We start from the raw sequence: 9,576 nt of genomic DNA, 5'->3' as shown, positions 1-9,576 counted from the left end.
TACATCAATGTTTTTTATAACTTATATGAAGAAAAGTAGAAGGTATATAAATATTGCCTAGCTATAATTATAGATATATAAAATTTTGATACTGTACAAAAAAAAGTTAATAAGTAATAGTTTTATTTACATGACATTTGCATATATTTTATGTTTTTTATTAAATATCTTATTATTGTATATTAGAAAAAACAAACCAAAACATTTAAAAAACAGTTTTTAGAACAAGCATAAAGTATGTTTAATAATCTAATGTGTACAATTACTTTCTCTTAATCAATTGCGCCAGTTTAAAAATTGAAAACTATTACTTATCTTGTTAAAAAAAAACAACATCATTCTTTGATGTGTATCTTCTAAAATTAAAGTTTTTATATAGCACATACTAAACATAACATGGTCTAAATAACATAAAACGTAGTTGAAAAGTAAGTAAGCTTCAAATGAAGTACAGAATGAACCATTGGTTTTCATGGTAATTGTAATTTGTGCATCCTAAGCTCAAAACTCCCAAAAATATAGTAACTATTTTCAAAACCTACCTGAAGTATGAATAAGAACTTTATTTTTAGCTCTTCATCAGAAATTTCAGAATTCTAGTGTAAGCTTTAAAGTAGATTTTGTGAAACCTTACATGAATTTAGGCACCTTAAAATTCGGTTCTTGAGAAAAGGTAAATTTCATGTACACAAAATCACTGATCTAGTGTAATTTTAAAATACTTTCCAGAAAACCTAGTTTAAGTTTCAAAACTCCCCTAGAATATGCCTAGAACATTTTTAAATTCAGAAAATATTTATACCTTAAAAAAACTGGAAAACTTAATATCCATACTAACTTCACAACTTTAGAAGGGCAGAGTTAACTTCAATTTAAATAGGTACTGACATCATAAAGAGGACATATATAATTTTTGATAAATAATAAAGCAGTAACTTTTGTTATGCAGTAGTACATTTTTTACACTTTACACACTGAAAGGAAGTTTATGAAATGTATATGTTTCAAGCAAATTTTGTCCACCCTGAAATTTACAAGCACCCTAAATTAAACTTTATGCAAACTAGTGTGCACAGGTGTACCCGTAAAGACCACTAGTTTAAATAAATGTAACCAATACTTTCACTACAAAAATATTAAATAACTAGAAACTTTTGTGCTGTCAAAGACAGAACTTACAACATGACTTAATGTCAAAAAAAATATTTTGTCTACATAGACAACCTTAAGGTTTTCAAAAACTATTAAATAAGTTAAGTAATGAAATCACATCAAATTTAGATACAATTATACCTAAATGAGAGACTTTAAGTATATAGAAAAAACATCAAGATTATTATTTCATTCTCTTTTTAATCTATTTGAACAAGATTTAGTGTTAATGTTTCAAATTGTATGTGTTGTGCTTGTCTTAAAAATGAGTACCAAGAAGCTGTCAGGCAGCACAAAATGAAACAATTTGTCATGGATCCAGTCTTTCTCCAGCCATATTCAATGAACTGCTTTAAGTTTGTTCAAATAATTAAAGATTTTTTATGGTAGAAAAACACCAGACTTCCTCTTCCCTTGACAATTTTTAGTAAAATTTATTCTACTAATAGTTTTATTTTACTACCCTTACTATTAGATCACTACAATTTTACTATCAGTAGAAAGTTAAAATAATTATTCTTGTTACATTAAATATTTAAACAAAGTTTGTAAGAAAAATACTCAATAATTTGTTTTTGTAGTTTGTTTTATGATGCTTACTAGACAATAAAAAGGCATTCCAGTTGCAGTTTTATTAAGTAAAGTTGTTAGTGAATGCTAAATATCTTTCATGTAGCTCTACTCAGCGGTTAAAGTATTTAATAAATAAGTAAGAACTGTATTTAGCAAAATATAAGTTTTCATAAGGGACAATATCACAGGTTAGTGGGTTGGATAATAAAGAGACGGATTCTAACTCTCGGTTTGAGTTTAAGTTTTACATTTCTTATTATTGAAATAAGTTAATAACTAAACTTCAAATGAATAAAAAAAAACCTTTGCCTAATGTTTATTAATTTTTTGACAAAGTTTAAATAGCAATTTGTTTGTTTATCTAAATTTATTATGGTAAACAGATTTTTCACTTTTAGTTTACCGACTCGGTATCATTTAAAACCGAGAGTAAACAAAAAGTTTATATTACTTTTTTTGCATAAAAAAACTGAACTATTGTAAAAAAAAAATAGTTTTCCATTAAGTTTATGAAAGTAAGTTCTAAAGACATGTTCCCATTAGCAATTTTTATGTTTATTTTAATGCAAATAGTAATAGTAAATGGGCAAAAGGAATAATATCTATTTATCAGTGCTTCCTTTTATTTTGTTAAAATATATTCAAAGTATTATTTTTCTTGCTAAACTTTTTTTTGTAATTTAAACTCGTTTATCTAAATAGCAATTTTTAAAAAATGCATTACATTTTAAATCACTTTTTTTTTTCTACGTACTATCAGTTGCTGTTTTAAACAATTTAAATAGTTAATTCTGAAAGCATAAAACTAATGAGCTTGCTTTAAAAACATATTTACTTTGCAAATTAATAAATTTTCATGTTTGTTTAAGCAAAATAAAAACCAACGTACGTTTAAAACAACAACCTACATGTAAATTGTAAACAATATATGTTTGATAAAGTAAAAATTTTAGATTTTGTTAAAATATATAATAATAAAAGGATTGTTATATTAGTTATTTCATAAAAAAAGTAAACACATTTTATTGGAGCCTGCAATTTGCAGGGTTTTAAAAAATCATTTTCATAAACACTATTTGACAAATACTAAAAAATAATCGTTCATAACTATTATAAAAACTGGATTGTAATAATTTACATTTAAAAAATTGATTTCTTGTTTACTTTTTCATCGCTTTACTAATTATGGCCCCTGATAGCCGAAATTACCCATAAAGGAGCGATATTGCTTTCTTTTTGAAACTCTGCTACATACAAAAATTGACAAAATGTTACACAGAAAGACTAATTAAGATTTTTAATTAAAAAATTTTTTCTGATTTTTAACGATAACAGTTATATAAGTTGCTTTTTTGTTTCTTTTTTCTAAGTCTTCCAATTTAACTGTTTATTTTTGTTTTTTATTATCATTTTTCTTTACTGTCACTGTTACCCCTTACCCTTACCCTTATGGTAGTTTTTATTTGTAACTTTAATAGCATTATATGTTATTACTTTTTACTCTCCTGCAAAATTGTCCCTTAGTGCAAAAGTTTCTTTGTGCTTGTTTGACCTGTCTCCATTTTAGTTTAACGATAGTCATCATAATTGTTTGCAATCAAAAGCATTTATTAGGTTGAGCTATCTTTGTTGTATTAAACTTTGTAAATTAAAGCTATAGGTGTTAGTTACTTTCCTTTAATTTTTGATAGTTCATACATACTTGATTTTAATCACATATGTTAACTATTAATTTACCGCCAAATTTTTGTCTTTTTTAAGGTGATAAATTTTTGTATTGTGTATACAGCGTTCATTTTCATTAATTCCCTTAATTTTAATTTTGTAAGAAAAAAAAAGTACAGATTTTTCCTTTCTTTTTCCTTTTTTTTGATTGACTAGTTTTTAACTACAAGTATATAGTTATTAATCATAACAACTAATTACTTTGTAATAAAAAAATTGAATTAAAATACTAAGTGTTTAAAAAAACTTGTAATAACTTAAGGATACACTTAACATGATTTGATATTTTAGAGTTAAATACAGAAACATGTTTTATTTAAAGTAATATAATAAGTTTAATTCAGTTATACAAGTTAACTTGACAAACAAAAAGTGAAAGTAAAGACAATGCTAAACTTAAAATTTTTTCATATCATAGCTGTAATAGCTCTCAAAATTAATTGTTTAGAACTTTTTATGAAAAATTCCATTTTTAATTATATCTGACCTCTTGTTTCTTAAATATTTAATTTTTTCATGTGTTTTTTTCGGAGAAATTTTTTTACTTTTCTTTAATTTATTTTGTAAATAAGATTATTAAATTGCCTGGTCATTGTACTTAATTTATGATAAGTACCACATGTTGCATAAGTTGAACTGTTTGTCCTAAGTTGATAAGTGTCAAAATATTAGATTAAACCTTCTAAAGCCTTTTGAAAGCCTATGAAATTTTTTATTGAATTTTGCTTTGATATTTAGTGGGAGTTCTGTAGACAGTTTTATTTTACTAATTAAACTATTGAAAATTTTAATTAATTCCTTAAATAATTTAATCAAGTAAAAAATTCAATATTACAACTTGGTTTGTAAAAGAATGATTGTAAACTATAAAGATAAAATTTAAAGACATTTTTACTTGGCTTTGACCATAATAATAAAAAGCGTAATATAGTTTTAGTGTATTACAGAATATATTACATATTCTTATCTTATTGATAAATTCAAATTTTACTACTTAAGCTAGTTATATTTTGTTCAAAATTTTGACTCAGCTCAAAAGCTTATAGTTGATATGCTGAAGCTATTGTAAGGCAAAATTAAAAAACTCAATAACTGCATTTCAACGAACCTGACTTCTAAACTAACTTAAGCTTAATTGTTAAATAGCTCTTAATTTTAGCAGAAAGTGAAGTTGTTAGGCATAGTACTAAAATAATAAAAGTTCTAGGTTGTTAATAGCTGTTACTAATTGTAATGTCTGCAACAACTACTCTATGTCATCCAAGCAGGAATCAAAAACTGGTGAATTGTAGACGCTTCTTGACTCCTACACCTGATAAGACCGATAAATCAAACAGTAGTGATGTTCTGAAAATGGAGAATCTTGAGAAAAAAGTCCCTTTGCATCCTACTCTAGATGATGGCAGCGTCTCGAACAATATAGATGTTGCTAGTGACGTATCTAAAATTAACTGTGTTAAGGAATTGGCAGCAGCTTTGGAAAGGCTGGATATGGAAAAAGAGTTCGTTAACGAACTGCAATCAAATTTTCACAGCGACAAAAAACTTGCAATCAGTCCAAAAACTTTCAAAGAAGGAGCTATATCTTCTAACAAAGCTGCAGATGTAAAAAGGCTGGTGGAGAATAGAAATTCGTGCTTCAGGCAATATTCTGACTGCTTTGATGAGCTGCGCAAAGCAGTACTTGATGAATATAACAAATGGTTGTGTGAAGAAGAAATTGAAGTTACTAGATCAGTTGAGTGCTCAAACGAGCCAGTAAATGGAGAAGAGTCAAAATGTTCAGAAGAATCGAAACTTGAAGAAAATTTAGAAAGTTCAGAAATATCAAGCAGTTCTAACGATGATGAAGATCCTCCTCGTATTAGTTTTGAGATCGATTTTGACGGCGTTCGTGATTATAAAAAGCTCCTAAATTTTGCTAGAAACTGCCGTGTACTAGCCACCCGTTTTCTTCGCTTCAAGGAAAAATTCGATCGCTTGCATTCCGACTGTGATACAATAGTACTTGAAGGTCTCTACAGAGAAATTAAAGCATACCCCTTTTATTTCAAGCTCGTAGAACAAAATGCTGCTACATCAGAAAAAATGGAAGTATATCTTGAAAGAACTTGTGATTTGTTGTCAAATCTTGTTATCAATATACCTTGTTTTGAATCGAAGCATTTTAATGAGAAACGCAAGTCGGTTAAAATTTTTGCAATTGCTTCTGAAGCCATGGGAACTTTGTTGCAGACTCTAAACATACCCTTGTCTAAGTTGGCGTACATGGTTGAGACCGGAAGTAAATATTACAAAGATCTCATATCAACTAGTTTGAATGACATTTTCAATTTGGTGCGTTACTTCAAAACTCTTCTTGGTGAAGATCTTCCTTGTCGTGATGATCTTATCAGCTGGGCTTATGATCTGCAAGACTGTGCATTTGCGATGTGCCATTGTGAACCTTGTTTTTCTTCTGTTCTTTTATAAATTGCGTCATTTTTCATAAACTTGAGTTGCTATGTTGAAATTAAGTTGCTTATATTTTTGTAAGTTAAGTTATAATTTCCCTTGTTTCTTCATCTTGTTTGCGTTTCATTACTAATAAATTGTTGATAAATAATAAATTTTGCATTATATATTGAGCTTGTTAAAATTTAAATACTAGTAACTTTAATTTATAACGCAAACCAAAGAAAAATTTTGTTTCAAAGAATAAATAAATTGAAACTAAAATTATGTTTTTATCGGCAGATTTGGTATTTCTGAATTTTTGCACAAGTATTTTCAGTATTAAGTTATCTTTTCGCGTGATGAAAATCAATTAAAGTAAGTTTAAAGTTTTTAATAGTTTTATTCGTACAATCTTAAGTAGGGGCGCGTTTTGACTGGTTTCCTATTTCCTATGCATCCCTTAAAAAATTTGAAAAATATGCGTTAAAAAAAAACGATAAAATATTGTTTTATTATTTTACAAAAAGTTCATACCAATAAAGTTGAAAGTCCAAATAATATAATATATATAGTAAGTACTAAAATATTTGTAATAAATTCTAAATTGAGTAAATACAAGTAAAAAGACAAAGTTAATTATAAAATCATAAAATAAACTATTTATAAACTATGAATAGTATAAACCCTTAAAATTAATATTTATTCTGTTTTTTAAATAAAAATTCTGAGTAGAATATATTTTTAATTATGCTTTAATTGTTTAAAACTTATTTTCTATGGCTGTTACATATCTTAAGATTAATTTAAGCACTGACTAAGTCTGTCCGAAACTTAGCTTGTAAAAAAATTCATAACAGAATAAATTCATAATACAAACTACTACTATACGTTTTGATTTTTGAAAATAATAAAAAGATTTCAACTTCAAGAGACGAAACTACATTTATTACATGCTTTCAAGATATTTTAAAGTAAACTCAGTTTCGGTAAAAGACCTCTTCAGTGCTTAGTTAAAAAATCTAGTAAGATATATGATAGTCCTGGAAAACAGAGCTAAAACAAAAAATGAATAAAAATAAATAATATTTAATAAAAATAAATATTTACTTATGAAACACAACTAATTAAATTTTTATCTTACGGTTAAATGTATCTCACAGTTTTATTTTTTTGGGGTCCGTATCAAAATTTAAGTGTTAATCAAAAAGTATATAGTAGAAAAATAACAAGAACCTATGTACAGTTTTTCTTTCTTGAAAGTTTTCAAAGTAAACATTGTTAAAGTAAAATTAGGCTTTTTTGTAATGCAAGAGCTTAAGTTAAGATTTTTTTTTTAATTTGAATCATGACGTAGCTACAGAAATTTTAAAGAAATATTTGTTTTTATCGGCTATAACAATTTGAAATTTTGCTTGGGATTTATAAAACTTTTAGATTGTTAATAATTGTAGTCACTTAAAAACTTTATAAGAGCGTATATAAAATTAATATTGAGGACAATTTAAGACTACATTTTTGAAGAAACTTATGCTTGTAATGGCTATGAAGTTTGCTTGAATATTGATGTGCTGAGATTCGCGAATAGTCCTTGATCTGTAAATAAGAGTTCAATGTTTATAAATAAACTATTTAGAAGCATTGCAAGTTTAAAATCTTTTATGACTTTGCATAACGACTAAATCTTGATACAAGTACAGTTTTTTTGCTTTAGCAACGGTCAGTTTACAGATGAACTCTAATTGATGACATTTTATCAACATCGTGCTACTTTGAATTGGATTTGGAATTTTCACTTAAGCGAATAGACTGTTATTAAACTTTGTTGCTTTTAATTAAAAGAAGTACCAAATTATTAAGCCATTTTATTTAATTTTTTATTTATTTTAATACGTCTTTTTAAGTAACATTTTTTATAGAATATTGTATATCTAAGTCTTTTGTTTTAATTTGTAACCAGTTGTTGTTTTTATTTCTAATTAAGATTTTAATTTATTATTTAATTTGTTATCTATACTCTACTAAGTAAAATGGAAGGACTTAAGACTAAAAAATAAGTTAACGGGTTTTGCTGATACTGAGCCATCAGTATCTGCTGATTTCACTGAAAAGACTTTTAATTTTGAAAATAGTATCTACATGAAAACTAACAACTTAAGGTTTAAGTTTAAAATGTAGTTTTTTTTAAGTGGGGAAAAATGGAATAATCGTAACGTTTATTCAAATTATCCCTTCTGTCGGCATTGGCAATCGTTTTTTTTTGAAAGTACTACCCGTTGAGCCCAAACAGTTTTTTTAGTTTCTGATTGTCGCTTTATATATTACATTCTCAACTAAGCACCTTTTGTTAAAGGGGCATTTGTTTTTAATTCGGCAGTTGCAAAGCGTTTAGTTTTCTTTGTCGTTTTTGTCTTTAAGTATATTCGGTTGTGTTTTTGGATTAACATCTTGATATTGCTCATGCAGCTATATGAAATTTTACAGTTGTTTCTGTTTATTGTTTTGCTTAGTTTGTGATCTTCTTTAAAATGTTTATCTATAAGTTGCAGAAAAGCTTTGCCTGTAATGGTTCTTACTGACTGGCAGTAGGGTGGATTAAAGTAGGTTCTTTTCTTGTTCTTGTTGATTTCTTTTTGTTTTTTCCATTTGAGTATTTAAGTTTATGTTTGAAATTGGAGTTTTGGTGTTCGGTTATTGACTCTTTAAAAATTTCTTTGTGTTTTGATAGTATATTGAGTCTTTTTTCGATAATTTTGGAAGGTTTTTTTTTTAATAATTGACGGATAGTTTGAATGGTTGTTGATGTAATTGATGCAGGAGTTTCTTTTTGCTATGGTTTGAATGTGTTGTTAGTAGTATCTAGGGATATCTCTAGGAAACTACATTTAGTCGCGCATACATCAATCGTTATTGAAATAATTTAATAAATATAGTACAAACTACTTAAATTATATTATAACAGTCGGATTTAACATTACGTCTTTTATTTCTTATTGGCCATTAACCTATGAAAATCTATATTAGATATTTTAATTATTTATTTCTAATGGACACGTGTGTACACCTACTTTAGCTTTTATTCTTTCCTTACAGTATTAATTTTTTTACAGAGCTCCGTTAAAGTGTGTTAATCCCTTAACACACAGAAACATGTGATAGTGTAATAAAGAAAGGATACTGTATTATTTGTTGTTATTATATATTCCAGTTAACTTGTTTCGCTAGGATCTTTTCTTAACAAACGCTTAAATTTATATTGTTGAATAGTTAGACAAGTTAATTATTAGTTTTGGTTAGTACTTTGTTTTAAGATTTTATGTATAAAATAGTTTGTTTTTCATGTTAGCTTTACAATTTAAGGCAAAGTTTTCACATTGTAAATAAAATTTCCAAATAAAAGTTGTAAATAAATTTCACAATGAATTAGGTTATATTTAAATTATTGTTTACTAAAAATTGAAGAACTCGATTACATATTAAGATTTTGCATTTTGTTTTACTAGCATTTTCTAATTGTTTAAGTTTTAAACATTTTTATATACCTTGTAAATTTTAGACAGCTATCTAGTAGAGAGCTATATTATATTCTAAATCGTATTATTAAAAGCTTCTACACAAAATACTATATTATTGAATATTGATTAAAAGGTTGTGCAACCCACTGAAAAACATTCTAGACACCCCTCTGGCTTT

Source organism: Thalia democratica, chromosome 2 (genome assembly GCF_965202585.1).
Source record: "Thalia democratica chromosome 2, ktThaDemo2.hap1.1, whole genome shotgun sequence".
NCBI classification, from domain to species: domain Eukaryota; kingdom Metazoa; phylum Chordata; class Thaliacea; order Salpida; family Salpidae; genus Thalia; species Thalia democratica.
The sequence above is the reverse complement of the archived record's forward strand: the minus strand, read 5'-3'. Positions refer to the sequence as shown.